Here is a 23837-nt window from a genome sequence, read left to right as displayed (position 1 = left end):
ATGCGTTTCATTTTGATATTATATGTATTCGTGGAAAACATGCATAATATTAGGTAGTTTGCATGTACAGATAGCAAAATAAAAAAGTGGGTCTCACAATTTCGTGTTTTATCCCGGACTTATTCGCTAGTGCGTGCGTTTACGCAACGTTTCGATTGCTTCACATTTTTATACTTTATCTGTGTTACAGAATACAAACTAATGTTTGTGCTATTTTATAACAAGTCGGTGTGCTGTGCACTGTGCCACTTTGATGTATCATGTAGATTAAATTTAGATTGAAGAAAATTGTTATATAAATAATAATTAAACTATTTAACGCACTTTGGAATTACCTGTGATATAAGCGGTTTCATTTCCTTATGTTTACACATCTGAAATTTCTTGTTAGTAATAATAATAATGCTTAAAATGTATTATGAAGTAATTTACTTGAACTTTTCTACGATTATTAATTATGTTAAAAATATACAGTAAAAAATATAGGGGTTTTGTGCGCATATAAGAGCCCGCATACGATTTATGTTTAGGAGCATCAGCGTTCCCAACCGTACGATAATTATCGTACAAACACGATAATTTGGTGCCTACGTACGATGTACGATAGCATGTTATTATCGTACGCTGATTTTACGATAATTTCTATCAGGCAAAATTCGAGAATTTATATTATTTCACCCATACAAATATGAAATTTTGACGTGTTTCATATCGAACTTTCATGGGAACAGTGAAATTTTGTCAGATTGAATTTTAAACTTGGCGCGTTTATTGAACATAAAGTGGAAATGGAATCGGTTCAGGTCTGTAGTCTGTACCACGCGTAAAACCAAAGAGTATAATGAATATTAAGGCACGTAAAATGTTTGGGTTTCAGTGTCCCGTTGATTTGACAGCAGTAGTTAAACAAAGATTAACTATAGAGAACTTGCATACTTATCAATATTACAATTTATATGATTTATTTATTTATAATTGACTTTATTCTAAAAAGTACGATAATTTCGAACCAAAAACGCCTAATGTACGATAATTTTACGCCCCTGGTACGATAATCAGCTCACTTCAGGTTGCTAACACTGAGGAGCATGTGGGAGGTAATTGTTTAGCGATGTGTGGCGTGATGCTTCCAAGAGGTTGAGAGTTGCAAACAAAAATAACTGCTCTTCAAGTGCTTCTTGTTTACCCTCACACACACACACTAATGATACCGGGAATATTAAGGCTTATACATGCGCTAATAACCTTGACCATACTTGACGGATCTCAAACCTCTCCCGCTGCACCTTCTTTTTTCCTCGCATTTTGTATTTAAAAAGATACCAATCAGTGAAACAAAAAATCCTCGTCAGGGACTGTTGTGTAACTGATAACTTATTAAACATAAAATTTTCAGAGCTCTAAGTCAGCAGGTTACGAAGTTTGTAGAGTATTTGCGGAAAAATCGATGACCACGGCACATTTTTTTTCTAGAAATCTATTAACTTTGGAAAAAAGTCCTCGCGAGCAATTAAAGATCAAAGACCATCCTATTTTATATATTTTTTTCGGTATTGTGCTTTATGTTGTACCAGACTTTATAGAGGTTGAACATAGTCGAAATTGCCGGGTAACGCCTTAAATTATTAAGCGTTTGTAATTTCTATCTAAGTCTAGATTGGTTCGGCTCTTTTGGGATACCTAATACATTTCAAGTGGTGAAAATATATGCCTATTTGAGAATAGGTACATAGAGATGTCCGCATTTATATGTAGTACGCAGATGTTACTAAGTTTTCCAAACTCAGCGTATCTTGAAAGCAAGAATCGAAAGCGAAATACGTATACAAATTGGCCTCACATTCACATAATCACAAATTAATTCTACAAATTGGAGTCACAAAAGTGCCTTAAAGGGAATTATAGTCGCTACAACTGCAACAGTGTACGAGAAATTAATTGTTACCTATTTAGTGTGTAGTTGACCTCGCTTTCATCCCTTTATAAAGAGCGAGATATGCCTCTAAGTGCACGCGTGAATTGTGGACTGTAATCAGTGACGTAGCAACTCAGAGGTTAGGTGAGGCAATGCCCCAGAGCCCTAGGGACAGAATGGGCCCTAGCAAAAAGTCTCGATCGAACTGAACTTCGAATATGTTTCCCATTTTCGGAATAAATATGACAGGTTGCGGACTTAATACTGGAATTTTTAAGCTATTGCATAGCTTCTATCGCGGCCCGCGGGCCTTGAGCGCGGGGACCGAATCCAGAAATTCCGTAACGAAAAAATCTCACGCTCCCCACTCCGACGGGCACGGAGGTGTGGCTTGAAGGCATAGCATGCAATAGCTTTACCGCGGCAGTCCCCGAGTGCCTCACGTATTTTTTGTTTTCGTTGTTCTACGAGAGGCCCTATTTTGTTATTTGCCTGGGCCCTTGGTAACCTACGAACGTCACTGAATATAATAGTATGTGCCCAGTCACTACGCCATTGTAAAACTATACAAGGGTTTATAGTAAACAGCGGACAATTGTATGGCCGTGTTAGATTAGATCGCTGTTAGATACTTTGAACAATATGTGCCCAGCAATTATGCTTTTGCATATCTTAATCGGTATCACAATTCACAGTAATGCGAGGTACTATGGAACGGTTTTACTGGAATAGTTTTATGTTTAAGTATGGAAACTATAATTATTTACATAAAACACTCAGAATTTCAATTGACTTTTTTTATAATGCTTTAAAAAGAAATGTAGTATGTTTAAGTAATTATGAATATAACATACACATCCAAAAAGCTCTTGTTTAAATTCATATATTTCGCCTGTTCTTGTTACTTGTATTCTTTATTATTTAACAAGACTCGTTTCATTAGTAAACATAAAAATAGCCATACAATTTATTAGGTAGGTAAATAATCAGGTATCGCCTTAATTAGACGATTTTATAGCGAGTGTTGAAGGATATATATGAATCTCATTAAGATAATCACCGTTTAACATTTTTATCACACTATAAAATTTTACTGAACCGCTTTCTAAATATTCTTTGTTGATTTATTTTAGGCTGCACTTTTTACGCTGAAACTAATACGGTAATTAAAAAATGTAAGCGGTCAATAATAATTAATGTTGCATTTTTGTTTATTGTTCGAGGATTTGTGTCTAATTAAACTATTATTTCAACAAAGATAAATAGAAGTTAATGTTGCGTACGACATGATATAATTCAACAAAATTAAAAAGCGTATTCATTTTCCATTAATCGTGTAATTTTCAAAGGAATCCCTGTTAATTAATGATTGCAACGGACCGATACGAATAACGTAACATTTATACATAGTATAATATATATGTGTGACTTATTACGCTAGCCGCTAGGTGACCTGTTATATTTATCTTATAAAGTATTATTACGGGCTGGCCACGGACACCGGCGGCGCGACCGACGGCGCGACGGGCGGCGCGGCAAGTCGCGCGGCGCGGTAAGCATGCCACGGGCAGTTGCGTTCGCCGCCGCGACCAGTGTAGACGAGGAGACGAGATAGCTTTATCAAAGTTAGCTCGACGTTGTTTGGAGAGTAGCAGCTTTTATGCTCAAGATTTAATGTTTGGAAGATATAGTGGAGTACACGAATTAAATAGAAATCGTGTTACAGACGGAGAATTCCACCAAAAATATGAAAAATATAGGCATGATGAAAAATTATGTTGCGGGTGGCTAGACTTCCAAATAGCTGGTCTAGCTAGAATTTCTACAATAAAAGCTTCCGTCTCCATTTTCGCGAAAAAAAAACAAACTATTTTAAATTAAGTTCGCTCCGGGAGTAGTCGCCGCGTCTGCCGCTCGACTCCGTGGCCTGCGCCGTAATAACTCATACATTTGTTTCGATCGCTAGTCGTGCCGCGCGATTCGCTCGGGGAAATTCGCCGGTCGTCTCGCTGGTCGCCGCTGCGCGTGGCATGCCCAGTACATTTCCATACATTTGATTCATTCGCAAGACGCGCCGCCAGTCGCGCCGCGCGAATTTTCGCTATAGCGAATTGTCCGTGGCCAGCACGTTACAAAGCCTACCCGCTCAGCTGTCAATCTGCGCACGCGCGGCTGGCGACGGTTAGAGACCGTGTACACTGGTGATATCGTTTATAATTCATGGTAATACAAAATTTAGAAGACGTAATATTTGCGTAATATTTGAGCAAATGTATGGATAAATTCTGTATTTCAGGGCTTTAATTACATATTTTTCTGTTGAAACATTGTGAATACAAAATTTTTTAAAACGAAAGCATGTCAATTATTTTCCCATGTACATAATTATATGTCAGATCTTTCTTTGCACGTGCATGTAATTAAAAACCTAGTAAATTAAATACATAAACAATGATGAGTTGTTAGATTAAATTAAATACATATTTGTATTCTCTTGTCAAATTAGATTGTTAGAGCGAGTTTTATTCGTGTTACAAATCTACCTCTCTATTAATCCATTAGACAAATGGAAGTTCCCACACACTTAAACATTAAAATTAATACAAAGCTCAAGTGGATATTGGTTCTTATATGCGTTTGGATCCAGTTTGCGAAATATCGTCCACTTAGCATCGCAAACGCCCGGTTGCGTGTCAAATACGAATTGCTGTTATTATTTTGATTGATACCGACCAGTAATATGCAATCATATTGTCTGTGGCTTGTGTAGCATTGTAAGTACCTACATAGGTAGCTAACTACATAAGTAGGTACTGTTGTAATGCGCTCGCGAATAGATTTTATCTGCGCGACGGGCGCGATTCAAATCAATCTGTAGAGACAAGTTGTGTTTCGTGAGGCCTTTTTATAAGGAAGCGAGTAGAGTTTAATATGTAATTAATAGGTCTTTACTTAGTCTTTGCCTGAAATTACGGCATAGACATGAATAGCTATGATGATATGATGCTTGTATCAGATTGGTAAATTTTGGTCTGATTAGATCATAAAATTTTATAAAAATACGTTGTTACATATCGGCCAAGGTGCATAATAGCATTCTTCCTCATATTATCACTATTATTTAACTCTGTCTGTAATCTGTATATGTATTTGCAAAATCTTTGACAATATAGCAAATAAATATAAATATGACGGAATAATATAAGTAAGTAAAAACAACAAATTTTATTATTGTAGTGCCAATAATGTGTCAATCAAGTTATTTTACGAAGCAAAATAATATTATCTGGATGACGGATTTGTGTAAACAACATTAATGCAGCTATGTTGAATTGACACGAATAATAAAAACTAAGGAAAATACCGCGTTTTGTTTGAATATATTATACATAGAGTTATCTAACGTAAGATGAATATCAACCTGTTCTTAGAATCTCACGGTCATTTCTATGGAAACGTGTTTTGCATCTTAACAACGCGTCTTCACTTTTCAACCAACCGTTTGGAAAACGAGAGCCATTCAACAATCTGGAGAGGAGTTTGTTGAGATACTCGAACATTGTTTACGTTGAGACTATATTTAAAATACAGCAATAATAATTGAAATAATAAAAAGTCATTCTAAAGCGGTAAAATAATGAAAAAACCTATTGTCAGTATCGAATAAAACCGCTGTTACGGTGTCGCAATGTTTTGTTGGTATTACTTTTTATTTTTCTTTTGTGTTTTTGTTTCGCCTCCATTATACAAAATATCCTTACCTAAAAGGAGTTGTGTTAAACGAACGGCAGTTTAATATTGCAGTTGTTTATACGTTAGCGTTGTACTGGTAATGGTGAATCGATTTCTATACAATAACCGTGCCGACTTAAATCAATTATTACTGAATCGATTCCGCAAGTCACAAACTTTTCATATAAGGCACCTTATACCTTTATATGCGCGATGACATCAGCGGGCCGCGTTAGCCCTTTGTATTCTGAAAATTATATAAAATGAATGGTTGCAATGAATTAATGGTATCGCCGCTTTAATTGGTCATTGCGAATGTGGAGCAAGAAATGAGTAATGTTATAGTATAGGCTAGAGTATAAGCCGAACAATGGTGTTGCGTAAATGAAAACCCGTCGTCCTTCCTCCGTCTCGAGCGACCTTTTGCATTCAACCACCTCCCAGATACGGAGGTATAACACCACGTGATCGTGCGCAATGCATAATGTGAAATAAATATTATGTACAATTATAATTGTCATGAACGAGGAAAAATAAATTATGTCATTGCGCCGATTAGTGAATGTTGATTTGACATAATTTTAAATTGTTATGTTTTGTTATGGCAGATAGGTATTCATTAAACAGTTATAGCGGTTGTTTTTTTTTTCTTTTTATTAAATGCAATGTAATGGGGAAGTGAGAATTGAAGTGGAATTAATGGTAACAATTATTTGAAATGATTTTTAATATTATTTTGATGTCATTCTGACTATCAATTAACTACAAAATTACAAAAAATGGTTAATCCCTCTGTTCAGGTGTCTATTAATATTTAATAGTGTAATTATAATTAACCAATAAAAAAACTGGAATAAAAATAATTATTTATATGTATCGGAAACGATTGAACCTATGAGAAATCACTCTGTTAGTTACATCCTTCGGTACTAATTAACATATTATCTTGTTTATAAGCACGTGTATGAGGTATCGTTCATATAGCCGACAACGTGACTGGGGTTGCCGAACTATGCGTTGATTGGATATACTGTATACATAGTAAAAAATGTAATTTATCCCCTATTTTACTCCCTGAAAGTTGTATTTACGATACATAAAGTACAACGAATGTAATCATTTTGTACCATGATTTATAGTTGTGCCTAGCTAGCTACCTAGCTAGCTTTTATCCGCCGAAATCAACACTAGAACATTATTTACAACTAAGTATTCTGAGACTAGGAGTTGATTAAGAAGTAATTTTGACCCTATGTTATGAGCTATTTTCTTTCCGATTTTCATCCAAATCGCTGTTGTGGTTTAGCCTTAAAAGTGTAACAAACACAAAGACTTTCGCGTTAATAATATTAGTATTGAAGAACAAACAATATAAAACGAAAATCGAAAATATTTTCAAAACATTGTATTTAATCTGACGAAAATATTTTCAAAGGAACTTTTTTTTCCTACCTCGATTCGATGGTGTGACCGTACACGTGACCGTTGCTTAATTTATGCCAAACAAACAGATTGCGATCGTTCTTTGAGTTTTTTATTCGCTCAATAAAACCACTATAATATATCTAACGCGATAAGCTTACGATGTTATAAAGATATTCAAAACAAAGCTGGTGAGAAAGGTTTTACGGTATATTGTGATAGAGTGTGTGTGAGAGGATTTCATTTAGTTACCATTACGTAAAATGGGGGCAATCTTATGTAATAATTGTATTATTTACGAGCAATGTAAAGCAAAAGCGGGAATGTTGAATGATATCGTTTCTGGAAGTTTTTGAATATCTATACTGCTCAATATCTATAATATACAGAGTTTTTATAAAACTTCGGCGATATTGGAAAGGATTGTTTTATCCTTGTTAACAATTCGCTAGAGTCAAATAAATTTTGATTTGCCTATCGTAGAGTAACTCTGTTTTTCTAATTGCTCTACATATTTTTACCTAGTCTTTAAATATTTCGAAAGAATTTGTGATCATTGGTCATGCGATGAATTCCATATTTTTATTTTTTATTTAAAAATTTGTCTATGAACATAAATCTCTAGCAACATTGCCAAACACACTCGACACGGCAAATATTTGTCAATCGCGCGCTAAATCTGTTTATCTCGCGCGGCGAATATTTACGGGCCGCGATAAAGATTCTTGCTCCAATTAATTACGAGACGAAATGATCGCTTACCTGCTCGTTATGCCCTAGATAGCCTGGAGCCTAGGTAGCTCATTTGTTACATCTGACGCTCAATGAATGTGCGATTGTCCGACAAGTTGCGTTTGTGGTACGCGCCATGTGGATGGTCGGAACGGCGTGTTTATACAGGGTTACAGGTTAAGTCGACCTATTCCTGTTAAGAGCGTGTAGTAGGGGTCAAAACAAACTGATTTGATCTTATAATACCATATCCAAAAGTTAGCCGTTGAAGAGTTATTGCAATTTTAATTTTTTTCTTGAAAATGCCACTTTATCTTCGCATTTAGCGTTTAATTTTTTATTTTACTTATTTGGTCTGGGTTTTTTTGAGTTTTTATGTAAAGGTTGAGTTAAACAATAATTCTCAGCAATAAAAATCCATATCGCTGCAAACAATTCAAAGAAATGGCTTTTAAACTAAAAATAATAACATTAAAGTAATTAAGTTAACTCGTTTTAAACAAAGATATTGAAAAAAATCTCTATGAAAATGTGTCTGCAGATGTTTTTAAAAACATGTGCATGTTCTTAGCTATGTAAAAAGGTATGATAACCTCAGGTAGCATTCGTAGATTCCAAGAAATCGGGGATAAACTTGGTATGGGGAAATAATTCTTAGAATAGCTCATTAACATCGGTCTAGTTATTATCTGCCTATGCGAACAATAAAGGGTTGTGCCGCGTGATTATGATGTCTCACTCACACGCTGCAACTATCTCGCTTCCACCTACTGGAGAGAGCAAGCAAGGTGATGGACGAAGCTGTATGGGGCGAAGGATGCCGCTTTGTATTTTTTAGTCTGCTTATGTGATTCGTCCGTAGTAGATGCGATTTCTGTGCTCCTCTGTGTATTGACAACGCGACTTGGCTTTCTTTTTGGACTGATTTTCTTCCGATTCTGTGACCGTGGCTCGAAACTGGACTTTGATTTTTGCTTGCGATTTGAATTTTCAAGATGAGTTCGTATACTAACGAAGAATATGCTGACATTTTGATGTGTTACGGGTTTTGTCAAGGTGTATCTGCACATGCTCGTGCGGAATACATGACCCGCTATCCTGACCGTCGTGCACCAGATGTTAGTGTCTTCGAAGGGACATATCGTCGCCTTAGAGAAACTGGTTCGATTCTAAGACGACGAACAGACGTCGGTCGGCCATCTGTCCGGGATGAGGAAGACGAAGAGGAAAATGAAATTAAGCGATTTTTTCGAATGGATCCCACGACATCAACAAACATTGTTGCCCGAGAACTTGGTCTGTCTCAGTGGAAAGTATGGTTCACAATGAACACTTCAGGATATTACCCATATCACTACACGCCCGTGCACGTGATGGAAGAAGGAGATCCTTTAAGAAGACTAGATTTTTGTAGATTCATGTTGAATGCGGATCTGGAAAACCCCTCGTTTTTCAAAAAAAATTTATGGACAGATGAGTCCAAATTTGATCAAGACGGTATCACAAACTACCATAACGCTCACTAATGGGCTCCGAAAGCACGTGGCAATCCTAACAAGAAGAATCCAAAAAAAATCACAAAGACGATTCAGTCTTAATGTGTGGATGGGGATAATTTCAAATAAATTAATTGGACCATACTTCCTTCCGGACAACCTAAATGGTGAAAATTATGAGACCTTTCTGCGCCAACATTTAAGCGACCTACTTGAAGACATACCCCTGACTTTGTTAAGAGACATGTGGTTCCAACATGATGGCTGCCCTGCACATTACAGAAGAAGTGTTAGAGAATGGTTAGACATCAACTATCCAAACAGATGGATCGGAAGAGGTGGGCCCATACCATGGCCGGCTAGAAGTCCAGACCTAACCCCCATGGACTTTTACGTATGGGGGCATATGAAGAGTCTGGTGTACGATGAGCCGAACCCGATTCCATCTGTTGATATTTTACGACAAAAAATTATCGATGCAGCCAATAAGATGAGGAACCAATTAACAACTGGGGTAGTCAAGAGTTCTCTGCGGAAAAGGTTTCGAATATGTGTTCGCAATAGAGGAAGACATGTTGAGCAGGAACTGTAAAGTTTTTAAGAAAAATAAATTATGACAAAATTTATTCTGATGTTGTACTTTACTAACACTGTCCCATGTTTATCCCCGATTTCTTGGAATCTACGAATGCTACCTGAGGTTATCATACCTTTTTACATAGCTAAGAACATGCACATGTTTTTAAAAACATCTGCAGACACATTTTCATAGAGATTTTTTTCAATATCTTTGTTTAAAACGAGTTAACTTAATTACTTTAATGTTATTATTTTTAGTTTAAAAGCCATTTCTTTGAATTGTTTGCAGCGATATGGATTTTTATTGCTGAGAATTATTGTTTAACTCAACCTTTACATAAAAACTCAAAAAAACCCAGACCAAATAAGTAAAATAAAAAATTAAACGCTAAATGCGAAGATAAAGTGGCATTTTCAAGAAAAAAATTAAAATTGCAATAACTCTTCAACGGCTAACTTTTGGATATGGTATTATAAGATCAAATCAGTTTGTTTTGACCCCTACTACACGCTCTTAACAGGAATAGGTCGACTTAACCTGTAACCCTGTATATCATTTTACGTTCCATTAATTTGTACACTTATCGATATGTATGCGTGTACGTTTTGATTGAATTTGTCTGTGGAAGATGGAAATGTTTGGTCTATATCTAGCTTGGGCTAATAGCAATTACCCCGTTAATAAAGTCGTAGTTTGTTTATAATTCTCGTTCCCTGCTGAAATCTTGTTGCTACATTCTCACGGCAACGCAGCGCTACTGCAGTTTTAACATCCGCCTCTGTTTATATAAAGTTGCTAAAATTAGACGTGACCTTTACATTTCAATAATCCTTTATGCACCTATTCATTATTCAAGGCGAAGCATATCGTTTATATTTGCATCTGTCAAGATATTGATTAGGTGCATGTTCTCGAACATTCCACGACGCCATGAGGTCCTTGCACCGGCCGTATGATAACATATTATAGTATGCAATTTTTTATTATAACTCTCCGAGTTTTATTTTAAAGCAATGATTTCATCGCTCGTTTCGAACGCTGACGTCATCGTACGATCCAAACAAACTCGCTATAACGACGGTTATTATACTTTCCATACTTATCAAAGGAAATTGTTTGTTGACCATCTTTACCGGTTATAAAATGGTAATATGTGAATCTTTTATATTATTTTTACGACCGTAAAATCTTTATAGAATTAGCACTATATTTAGAAGTGTAACTTCTTTGTTTTTGGTACCAATGTGCACATTGGTTTACGCAATGCACTGTTGTATAAAATTAAGATATTTTAGTTGTTCCTCGAACTAGTTTCTCTATTTCCACACCCGCATGCAAGACGGCGGTGCTTCGTGTAATGTTCGATCGAAATGCTAATGAAATGGGGCTTAATTATTATTATCGATCGTAAATGGCAAGGAACCCACGGGATAAGCGAGCTAGTCATAAAACTGGTGCAATGCGGAACGTAAAATAACACGTTTAGCGTATACCCAAGTTAGCGTTCGCTCGAGAAACGGCCGTCGACGTCACGCTATTCTGTTTATCGATTGACTAGTCGCGACCCGTGACGTCGCCTGTGCCAGTGGTTTCCATGGAAACATTGTAAACATAATATTTGAAATGCTACAAAAATCGAACAACACTGTCCATTATTGAACCTATGATTTTGTCATGTACCTTAGAAAAACGTTTATACATACTGATAAAACTTGTACATTTTTAGCATCAAGTTTCTAAGTGAATATTGACTCTGTAGGTATGTGTAATCTACTATTTTGATCCTGAACCATAAACAAACAACATTCGAATATTTTTAATTTAAAAAGCTCAACATCAGCGCCCACGCAGTTGGTAAACAATTTTCCGTATTGAAGCCGAGAATATACCTGTTTACAGAGACGCGAATTATTAGAGGAGTGCTAATTTCGCTATTTATTGCATACCGAAATAATGTACACAATGTTTTTGCGGTCATTTTGGAGGATAGGTGCTGCTGGCGCGGTGGGAGGGCGCCGGGTCATTGGCACGAAAGCTCTTGTTTGTTTTTTATCTTGTAAGATCTTAGTGGCGTATGAATGTTTCAGATGTCAACAACAAATAGTTAATGCTCGTATGATATTTATGGAAAATATTTGTTTTGCTATACATACTTATGTAATTCATTCAAACATTTACCTGCAGGGCTTTTGATGTATGAAATTCACATACAATAGGTATTTCAACTACCTTATATAGTGTACACTGTACATAGTAACCTATATTAAATAAATGAATATATAAGTAGTTACGTATCTATTTATCTCAGTTGCGAAAATCACACATAAGAAGCTTAGAACGCTAAGAATTCCACAAGATCGTATATTAATTGCAAATGTGTTTTTAATGTTCATATAATGTTTACTGCAGAGCGAAATAATGCAGCGCATACTGAATATCCTATATAATTATGTAATTGCTAAGCTCTATGTTACGAACACTGTTGATAACCCACGCCACATGGTAAAGTGCATTATTAAAACAATAATAACGATAAATCAAACTCACGCCTCCAATATACAACCTTCTAATTTAACATAACTATAATTGTACCCCTTTTTGGAGGAGATACATTTTTTATGACACAAAACATACCTCAATTTTTATATTTTTGATCACAGAATCGTATCTAAATTGAAGTTAAGGAAAAATTACAATTTATATGCATCTTTTATCGCATATCTCAAACAAATTACCAATTAATCGGTCGACCAATTAGCATTTGATATTAACCGCATCACACATTATCCGCAACATATAAATAAATGCATCGAACAATGAAACAACGAGCATTATTACATCAGATTGTTCTAGAAGTCAACCGATAATTATAATACATAGCACATAGTACATACATAGTAGGTACATATGTAGCATTGCAACGGTGATTAGGTATAATGTAACAATTCCCTCATGATTCGCCTGCATCCAGTGATTCAGCGCGGATGTTGATACGGTGGGAACGAGATAAACTGCATTGGCGGAAATTATCCGCTTATCGGGAGCTTTATGGTGGTGTGACCCCTTTTTAAATGATGCCCGAAAAGTGTATTACTAGATACAGGGATAAGTTTTCTATAAGAGGGGATGACTTATTTGTAATACCTAGGTACAGAAAGAATAACATTAAGTTTGATATTTAGTTTTATTTCCCATCTTTAAGTTTGGTTTTGGTCAAGAGCTGCCCTATTGTTCGAAAAAAAGTCATAGCATCGATATTGACTTTTGCCTTTTATAGTTCTGTAAATGTATCCTGTATCCAAATGTTTGTTTTAATCCAACAAACTATTTTTTCTTGATGAAGAACGTGCAAATCCTGATTTATGGTTTTAACCTACTGCGTAACACGGACGTCTTAACGGAACTTTTTACAAAGCTCACACACAAAAGCCTCGATTGATTCGTCTTATTATATCCAACTCGCTGGCTAAATGCGTCTTATTGCCAAACATGTTAGTCGTTAACTCATTACGCTGACTGCCGGTCGTTGACTCGGCTAATGGCACGTCAGCACGCCATCAGTTATCCCCTAGGGACCCGGAAGGGTGTGTGCGACCTTTAACTGGCGACCTAACCTTGTTTGGATTAGGTGTGGAGCACATTTAATTGCTGGATTGGTACTTATTGTCTAGATCATCTTGGTGTTGATGTTCTTGATCGAGGTTTTATTTAATCTCTGGCTCAATTTGTCAATTTTAGACAGATAAACAGACGCTTACGCACACAATTATATAGATGATTATTGAAAGTCCCCGTCCAATGTAAAATTTTTTATACATATTTTGAAATTTTATTCGTAATTAGCAGGGCAACCTACCTTATATTACCTTCTTCTTTCTACAGAAATAATATCATCTTCAAACAATGCTTTCTGGGTTACAAATCCATTATAAATTCCATATTTATGTTTGAGTCAATTTATATAGGGCTCAACCCCATCATGAAGTCGCAGTTCAATGACTCCATCATGGCGTGTCATCAATCAACCCCCGGCGACCCGGAAGACAGTTCAATGTACGCTCCCTTGCGACCTTGCCAAACACAAGTCATTAGGATTTAATGAATCAGGCCTATTTTAATTCACAAACATTAATTTAGGCAGTAATTAAAATGGCATTAGATGTATAAAATATTATGCGAAATAAAGCATCAGGATTGGTAATATCAATGATCTTAAGACTTAGTGTATCCTAGTTTCTTTCTAGAAAAAATACAGTTAAAGTAGCGTATAATTTCCATAATAAAGTTGTTTAAAAATTACCCTCTGCCTCGTACCGCGGTCTGCCATCTTTCCCATGCGACCTCGATTCCGTGTCGAGTTCCAATCTCAGGGATGAGAGATGAAATTGTTAATAAACTGTTTGAGTAATTTAGGGAATAAATTTTAATAGATTAATTATGCCAATAAATGAATTAGCAATTTTCTGTGAATACTGTTTATTTATATCTATCAAAATTAGAATGGTTATAGACCCATTATAGACCTTTATTCATACAAACATAAATTTACTTCAGTATCAAATACATTAATGATGTATATCATTCAAGCTCAATGACTCCCTTTAACGTAATTTAAAAAACAGACTGACATGGCTCATGACTCATGGCTCTTTCTACCCATTAAAACTTTAGCCAGAATTAATGGACGAATATTTATCATATTTCCCTATCTCTGACTTGATTATCCAACACGCATTAATCATCCCTCAGTCAGTATTCAGTACAATATTTTGTGTATTCCCTTCAGCACTCGATCGATGACCTTCCGCCCGTGACCTTGGTGTCAATGACAAGCTTTCAGCGGTGTAGTGATGTAGGGCTTCGTCACGTTTTTATTGTACAATGTAAGGTAGTATTTACGCTACTATAGTATTAGTTGTATTATAACTTATAAGTAAGCTGGTTTTTCAATGAATTCCGATAGAAGGAATAACTTCCTCGTGTCACAATGTTAGTTACCATACTCCTCCAAAACGTAAATCTGAGAATCGGCCAACATTTATTTTTCATATCCCTAAGTTAAGTATTCGATGGTATTAGGCAGCACAACGTTTGCCGGGACAGATAGTAATATTGTTATAATTTGTTAGGTAGCAAATAGCAAAGGCTTTCCCTTATTCTAATTATGCTTTTAACGTTAATGTTTAAAAGATATACCAAAATCCACAGTTCAAAAGCAATCGTATCTCACTCAGAACAATAGAAGCCAATACATCAAACGAAACCAAAGTTCCGTTTCGTAGATAGATAGATTGCGCAAATATAATTTATTATCCTGCATCGATTTATCTACGTAACATTGTTATCGCGAAGCATTCGTCTGAACTTGACTTCCATTGCGACACACAAGTTTAGTAACGATCATTGTTAGAGATAGGCATCGCTGAAATTGGCACTAAATTGTTTGCATCTGTTCCGTGTGTTTTGGAATAATCTAGAAGGCTGCAATTGAATCTGACAGCTCGTAATTGGTGAAGCGATCGTGGTAGTGAGTGGCGTTATGTGTGCCTGATTTAGTAAAAGCTCATTTTCACACTGTTTGTATGCATTTTCTGAGAACATTTACTATGGTAATGTTTATTTTTTTTTTACACCATATGAAAGTAGAGATTTCAATGAATAAAAGGCTCCCCAAGTTTTTGAAAAAAGCTGATATTTTGACGGGTGACTTTTAGATTGAAAATTAGGTTGTTTTTTTGGTATTAATTCAAAATAAGGCGAAAAAATAAATATTTTCAGTCAAATAAATTACAGTGTATTTGAGACATAATAAAGCAAGTTTCCACCAAATTTCGTAGAAAAAAAATAAATTTTGAAGTAGATAAAAATAAAAAACCAAAAACTTGGTTTTTTGAATTTTTCACCTAAATTTTGAGGTTATGTGAAAAAATTGTCAATACAAAAGTTGTAGATCTTTTTATTATCTACAACTTTGCCATTGAACTTTTTTCCGTAGGACTTGTAGTTTTGTCGGAAATCAAGAGAAACCATTTTTTTCTCTTAAAAGCTCCCCCCTCCCTTTTCCCGAACTCGGATTGACCGTAATTTATTTTTCCTTTAATTTTCATCATATTCCCCTCCTTTTCTAATGGGTTTCATCCGACTGCGATTTTTTTTTGTTTCAAAAATTATCTACTCTAGTCTAATGGTAAATTGGATGACCAATCTTTATTCTTGAATTTAATACTTTGTCCTCGTTTTAAGGGCTTGGTCTAGTAGTGCAAACAAATGCATCCTGTCATCCTATATGTAAATAATACAAATGTACTAAGGGAAAGTTGCTCCACTTAATTTTTAAAAATTAAATCATTCGTATAATTTAATATTCGTAAAGTACCAAAAATGACAATTTGAAACAATTTTCGTGAAAAATACACCGGGTGATTTTTTTTTATCAGTACACAAAATTTGCGAATACTTTCTATTGATATCTTCAACTTCATGTTTATATAACTGATCAACTTTTACAAAGAAATTTGGACGAAATATAAAAAAAAATAAGCTTTCCATACAAAATGCATAACTCTATACATTTTTTTCGACCTAAGTTTCTTAGTGAAAGTTGTTCAGTTTAACTAATAAAACGGATAAACAAATTTTGTATTTAATAAAAAAAATGTAATGTTTGTGTTAAAAAATTATAAAATAGAAAAATACGCAAATGAAAACAAAAGATATTTATTTCTGACTAGCTTCCGCCCGCGACTCCGTCCGCGCGGATGTCAGTCTTCGCGTCTTCTACAGATTTATTATATTATGTATAATATATAGATTTATATTGATAAACCTAATAAATCTTTTGCTAGCATTCTGATGCTTTATCGGTTGCACTGGATTTATCTCTTTTTTTTCAATCGCTTGAATGATATAGGATGGGTCCTTGATGGGCATCGAATACTGAAGTCTCGAATCAATCAATTCTGACAGTAGGCAATTTATGTAAAATCCAATAATGGTCCATCATTTTATTTTGCCTAAACGTTACATACTTTTTTATATATTCTATTTTTAACGAATGATTCACTCCAGTCCAAACAGCAAATAAGCAGACTTCTGCTTCTGCAACGTTTAGTTGTCCCTGAATTTGGAAAAAATAGTAATGATTCTTATCTATGACAAAAGTGTTATTTTTTGCATTGTATTTCAAATATTAAATTTTTTTTAACCGCATCTTCCGCATTCATGTCTTTTGCCGGAATTAGACATTTAACTTCTACTAGTCCCATTTTCCCTTTTTGATATGGGAGTGTATAAAGTAAATTTTTTAGATATTTCTCGTTATACTTTTAAAAAGTTATTATTGTCATTTTGCTCATTAGGTAAAGTAATTTCGATATCAGTTTTAAGTTTTTTGATACCTGCAATAATAACGTCATAATCGCCTGCACATACTTATCGATTACACCCTGTATACAATCCACCATCCACATTCATAATGTTTTCCTGTCCTCCTCTCCTTTACGCTGTTCACCGATACATTTTAAATGATTAAATCTGCTACCACTGAAGGATGTTTCATTGTGATCAGCAAATTTTCACCACTGTTGTCGATTATTTGTTTTTCGTTTTTAATCAGCAATTGGGAATCATCAGTTTTGTTTTTTGCAGATTGGTGATGTACCCTAACAATACGTCGAAAAGGGAAAGCATCAACGAATTATCGTTTTCGTCTTCTTTTTTTATTCTTCGCGTCTCTGTTACTTCTGTTTGTTTAGTTCTCAACCCCACTGAATTTTGATGATGTGATGATAATCCATTCGTTTTAATATTGGTACTTAGAGTTTTTTGGTAGTTTTGTAGTTAGACTAAACTAGAAATGGTGGACTAAATTTGTCAGCGCGTCTGTAAGATCAGAATATAAAACCAACATCCTGTATTTAAGTTACAAAATTAATAATCAAACAACATGCCGCTACGTTGAAAATGACTAGAAGAAAAAATTAAAACACCTCGGATCAATTTTGGAGTAAACAAATCATTTTCCCCGTATGGGGATTTCCCCGGATGAACTTGGGAAGTTCAAGTTCTCAATACAAGTTTATATTATATTTCGTATTTCTCAAACGAAAAATAAACATTTTTGGAACTTAAAAAAAATTATATTATAAGAAAATTTATGAGCTTACTTTAGTTTTAAAGAAATATACATCCCTTTACTGACACCCCGTAAAATAAAGAAATTGTTGCCAATCACCTTTGCAATCTATTTGGTTTCATTAACTTTATGTTCGAAGATTTATTTATTTATTTATTTTTATTAAGAATTTCCAACAAAGAAAACATAATTTAAAAACTCTTAATACTAAAATTGCTTATCGTATAATAACAATATATGTTTCTTTACTTATAGGAAATTACAACAATCGTATATTTAAACGGATAACAATAGTTAGTTTAATGAAAAAATGAAAAAAAATGAATTACAATTTCTGATGCAGGAATGTTTGCAATTATACACCAAAAAAAGTTAGATAATAATTTAAATGCTGCATCCAAAGTAGATCCAAAACAAAATTTGCAATAATATCGTTTTTACTAATATTGCTTATTAAAAAACTAATGCTGATTATTATTACATATTTACACTTTATTTATTGTGCTGACATGTTTCATTGAAATTATTATTAAGAATACGCTTGAATACCGCAAGTGAATTGTGAAATATATCAATTTCACGCGACTTTGCTGCAACAACGTTGTACTCATGGGTAAGTCTAACTATTGGGGAATGCTTCCCTAAGTTTGTTCGAAATGGAGGAGTTCTGAGTATAGCGCAGGGATATCGAGGGATCCTGGCGGGAACATTAATACATATTCTACCCAATAATTCAGGAGAATCAATACTGTTATTAATTATTTTATATAAGAAAACTATATCTAACATTGTACGTCGAGTTTTTAAGCTCAACATCTTGAAGTTATTGAGCCTGTCCAAATAACTTGTGCAAGTTTTACCAATTCCAGTTCTGAATGCTAGACAACGGACCAGTAATTTTTGTAAGCGCTCGATCCGATTTATATGCGTTTGATAAGTTGGGTTCCAGACTGTACAACAATACTCCAGACGACTACGAACGAAGCTGTTATAAAGTACAAGCGCTGTTTTAGGATCCTTGAATTCTTTGGAGCACCGTAGGATGAAGCCAAGCGATCGATATGCTGCAGCCAATATGTTGTCGTAGTGAGATGTAAAACGTAATTGTGCATCAAGGTAAACTCCAAGATCGCGGACAACCTTAACCTCTTGCAACAATGAACCGTGAATATTGTATGAAGACTCTATGATCTTGCGGTTGCGCGTGAATTTTATGTGGTAGCATTTATCACAATTAAGGAGCATCATATTACAAACACACCACTCATTTAATTTTTCCAGATCTAATTGAAGTAAATTTGGATCTGTTTCTGAATGAATTACGCGAATTAATTTGAGATCATCTGCAAAAAGGTATGGAATAGAGTGTTTGAACACATCTGGCATATCATTAATGAAAACATTGAAAAATAAGGGCCCTAAATTCGAGCCCTGAGGAATACCTGAAGTTGCAATATAACTTTCTGATTGACAACCATTGAGAACAACAGATGATGGCCTGGTATCTAAGTATGATTTGCACCAATTCAAGACGGTGGAAGACACTCCAAGCAGTTCCAATTTCTGTGCTAAAATTGAATGGTTTACCTTGTCAAAAGCCTTTGAGAAATCGGTATAAATTGCGTCGACTTGGTAACCCTGATCAACTGCCTCAATAAGGTAACTTACATATGAGACAAGATTTGTATTTGTGGACTTTTTAGCCATGAAACCATGTTGGGAATCAGAGAGAAGACTATGAAGATGCTTGTAGAGTACATCATAAACCATTGACTCAAAAACCTTTGACAAGGTAGAAAGAATGGAGATTGGGCGATAATTTGAAATGAGGTCACGATTGCCACTCTTAAAAATGGGAACAATTCGAGCTTGTTTCCAAACTGATGGAAACAAACCATTGTTTAGCGAGGTATTGAAAATCAGTGACAGAGGAACGGACAGCCCGTCTGCACAACGCGAAAGAAATATGGGCGGGATATTGTCCGGACCTGGTCCTTTGCTCGGGTCCAGGGCCAGTAGTGCCTTTTTAATTGTATGGCCTGGTATTGAAAATGTACTGAGCACAGAAGCTACGATGGATGCATTAGGTGAAGACATAGATTTGTAGTCCATGTGTTGTGTAGGATTGAAGACAGAGGAGAAATACTTGGCAAATAGATCACATATATCTTTTGGGTTATTACTAGACTCATTACCAAGTGACATGGTGGAAGGATAAGAAAGACTTCCCTTCCTCAGGTTTTTGACATGTGTCCAGAAATATTTGGGATGGATCTTTATAGAGTTTTCAATATTTTTTAAGTAATTAGTGTAGCATTCTTTTGTTAACAACATTGATTCTTTTCGCAAATATTTAAATTCAATTATATCTAAAGGGTTATTGTATTTTTTTATTCTTTTATGTAAGTTATGCTTTTTATTCAGTAATTTTATAAGTCTAAATGAATACCAAGGGGGATATTTACTTCCACAACTCTTAACTTCAGGGACACATTTTTTAATTATGCTATGAATTATACCATAAAACTTATCCACCATGACATCTACGTCTTCCGTAGGACAAAGCTCCATATTCCAGTTTATATTCTTAAGCATTTCATTAATTTCGTCGTAATTTGCCTTATGGAATTGGAACTTTTTCCTCGGCATGGTCTTATTAATTTTTGGCCTCATAATTGGTATTATATCCAACGGCGGATGAAACCTGTCTACTTCACGAACAGGGTTAGAACTATGAGTAACGCGTATTTCAGCAATATCAGAAAGTATAAGATCAAGAATTTTGTTTTGAAAATTTCGTATATTGTTGTATTGTTGAAGATTATGCAATGCACTAAAATCGGCCAAGCGGTCTTTGAGATAGCCCGTACTTGTGTCAGAGGTAATTAAGTATGGAACCCTATCTTGCGCTACCCAGTTAATACCGGACAAGTTGAAGTCGCCCACAATCAATGTGGGATTATCACAAGATCTCTCCAACACAGCATGGCAATTATCAATGAAATGATCAAACATATCACTCCGAATTGGAGGGGCTAAGTAGACAGCGCAAAGCCTGAGCAAACTGTGCCCATTTGATTTTGTCGAATGCAACTCAATTGTGACCCACAAATCTTCACAGTTGCTCTCCCAGGTATGCATACGCGATGAAACGAGTTTACTAGATACCGCTACCAGAACTCCTCCACCTATACTTTTATGTCGAAAAAGAGGAGACGTTTCCCTATCTCTACGATAAACCGTGAACTTACCATCAAAAATTTCAGAGTCAAAGATGCCGCTACAAAGCCACGTTTCCGTAAATATGTATACATCGTAATCCTCAGACTGTACATGTTGACGCACCTTAGCAAGACTTCCACGAAGGCCTCTAGTATTTTGGTAGTAAAGCTTAATCGAGTTGAATGTTATACAATTTAAAGCACAAGAATATGTCCAGATTGCAACAATTTTACAAAAACTATACTACGACGACAATGAGGAAAGTTTTTCTAAGCTATCTATAAAAATGGTGTTTGACGTTTCATCCTTCTTCATGAAAACTTTTCCATTACGCACCCAAACAAATTTATAATGCTGTTCCTTAGATTTAAGTCTGGCAGCCGCGTAAATGGTTTTATTGGTCGGTGAAAGATGCTCAGTGACATATATAGGTGAAGGGGGATTAGCTGCAATTCCTAAATGGCTGGTATTTAACTTCTCTGTGATATCCTTTTTCTTATTAAATGTGGATGACGCAGCTTAAAACGTGTCGCGTAATCTTGGGCTACTGAATTTCGCAATGATAGAACGTGGCCTAGAACTCTGTGTATTCAGTTTAGCAACCCTTGTACATAAAATAATATCTGTATCCTTAATTTCACATTTAATAACTTTACTAAGTTGAAGGACTGTGTTTATTAGATTTTCGTTACGGTATTCCGGTACGCATTGCAATTCAATGTTACTCGATCGGGCGTGTTGTTCGATCATATTAAGACTTTTCTTCATATCATTTACCGACTGGACTAATTTAATATTGTCCATTTCAAGCTTATTTATCGTGCGACATTTTTCTTCCAAAGTTGATTTCATTTGCTCATAACGCTCGTTGAAGAATGATAAAGAATCTTGAAAAGTAGATATTAATTCGTTTATTTTGCCAAAGTGTTCGTTAATAATATTTTTTATTGAATCCCGAAATGCTTGATCAATTTCTTGTCTAATGATGTCCCTCAGCTTACCTCCCGTGATATCTTTTAGTAATGTATTATGTTCTACTTGTGTTTCGGAGCGCTGTGCGTCGCTTGGTACAATGGGCGAATTAATTAAATTTGTTTGAGCTGTAGTTGTTGGGCTCAAGTCCCGAGTCGATCTGGCAGGGGTGTTCGTATTATCTTTTTTAGGTAGTCTGTTAATACATACTGGACATTTCCACAAATTCCTATTTTCCATAGACATTAATTTATATCGTTTATCAGATATATTCGCGCATAATAAATCATACCATTCGTTACAAGCAAAGCACTGCAAGCCCTCTCTGCTTTTTATAACTTTCATGCAGCCTGAACAATTTTTTGCAGGCATTTTAATTCGGTTACTATTCCTTTTATAATATTATAATAGATGTTTGAATCCAGCGTTTGATAGTATTTTGCCAATACAAAACAGGGTAAAATGTAAAATGGTATTGCGAACGTTAATACGAAGCAGTGGTCGGTGGCGAGAAAAAGGTCTTAAGCGCCGTGAAAAACGCGTCGCTTACGCGTTTTAATGGTTAACACTTCAACTGTTCGAATGTTGTTAATTCCTTGATGTAAATTTTATATTAACAATCTAAAACTGCATAAAACATGTGATATTATTGCACAAAAACTGCTCACTGATGCCGCACTGAGTCTATATTATAATATTAAACTGATTATATACTTTATAATTCCACTTTAACACCGTATATGAATTATAATTCGCACAGCGATTTATCCGTGCACTCGCGAACTTACGAACGACTGTCTTGTCTACGAACGATTATAACAAAAAGATAATTTTTTTTCTAGTAGTTACACGCGTATTTTTTTCGTTTATTTTCCATATCGAAATCAAATGTTTAAAAATACGAATATTTGCACAAAACTAAGATAAAAATAATGAATTAACAAAAATATTAAATTTAATGAAGTAGAGCAACTTTCACTTCGGTATGAAGGAAAATCGAGCGTAGAGCACACGTCAGAACGCTCCGGCCCAAGGAGCGCGACTAAAGAAATTCGCTAGGATTTTTCCTTATTATTTTAAATATTTTTTTAATATTTAAAGAATTATCAAAATTCAAAAAAAATTTTTTTTAAAGGATTAATACACATTGGTCTTCAACCAACTCGAATAAATTAATGGAAAAAATAACTTTTAGCAGTATTTATCAATCGATTTTGTAAGGCAAAAAATGGGAAATTTAATGAATTTATAACGCTCTAATTAAGAAAATCATAAGTTTTTCGGCAATTGTATTCAGCAGTTTTTAATAACGACTATATAAGGATAATAATGCGCTGATCAGATTATGTAAATTGTAATCGGTTGCAACGTAGTGAGTGCACAAACTTAGCTCGAAATGATTTTGGGGGAAAGAGACTTATCTTGAAGGCCTGATTAAGGTAACATAAAGTAACTTTATAAATGTGAAAAAATTCACGCGCATTGCGTATATAACACTAATTGATAAACAAGAAAAAAAAATTCAGTTTATCATTTCATTAGCCGGGAAAAAATTGTCAAATAACTTGTTGAAAACGCAATTTTGCTAGACTGCAGCCTTAAGTTAGAGCGTATGTATGTTCCGAAGATGTT

General features: G+C 34.9%; 1 protein-coding gene across 2 annotated transcripts in view; it reads left to right on the top strand.

Annotated features, from left to right (window-relative positions):
• LOC149907516 (uncharacterized) overlaps positions 1–23837 on the top strand; it is a 143823-nt gene that overhangs the window by 44945 nt on the left and 75041 nt on the right. The window lies entirely within an intron of this gene.

Source organism: Colias eurytheme, chromosome 6, assembly GCF_061535395.1.
Source record: "Colias eurytheme isolate Ceu_HAF_F1 chromosome 6, ilColEury1 Martin Lab GWU primary, whole genome shotgun sequence".
Classification (NCBI taxonomy): Eukaryota; Metazoa; Arthropoda; class Insecta; order Lepidoptera; family Pieridae; genus Colias; species Colias eurytheme.
The sequence above is the reverse complement of the archived record's forward strand: the minus strand, read 5'-3'. Positions and strand labels throughout refer to the sequence as shown.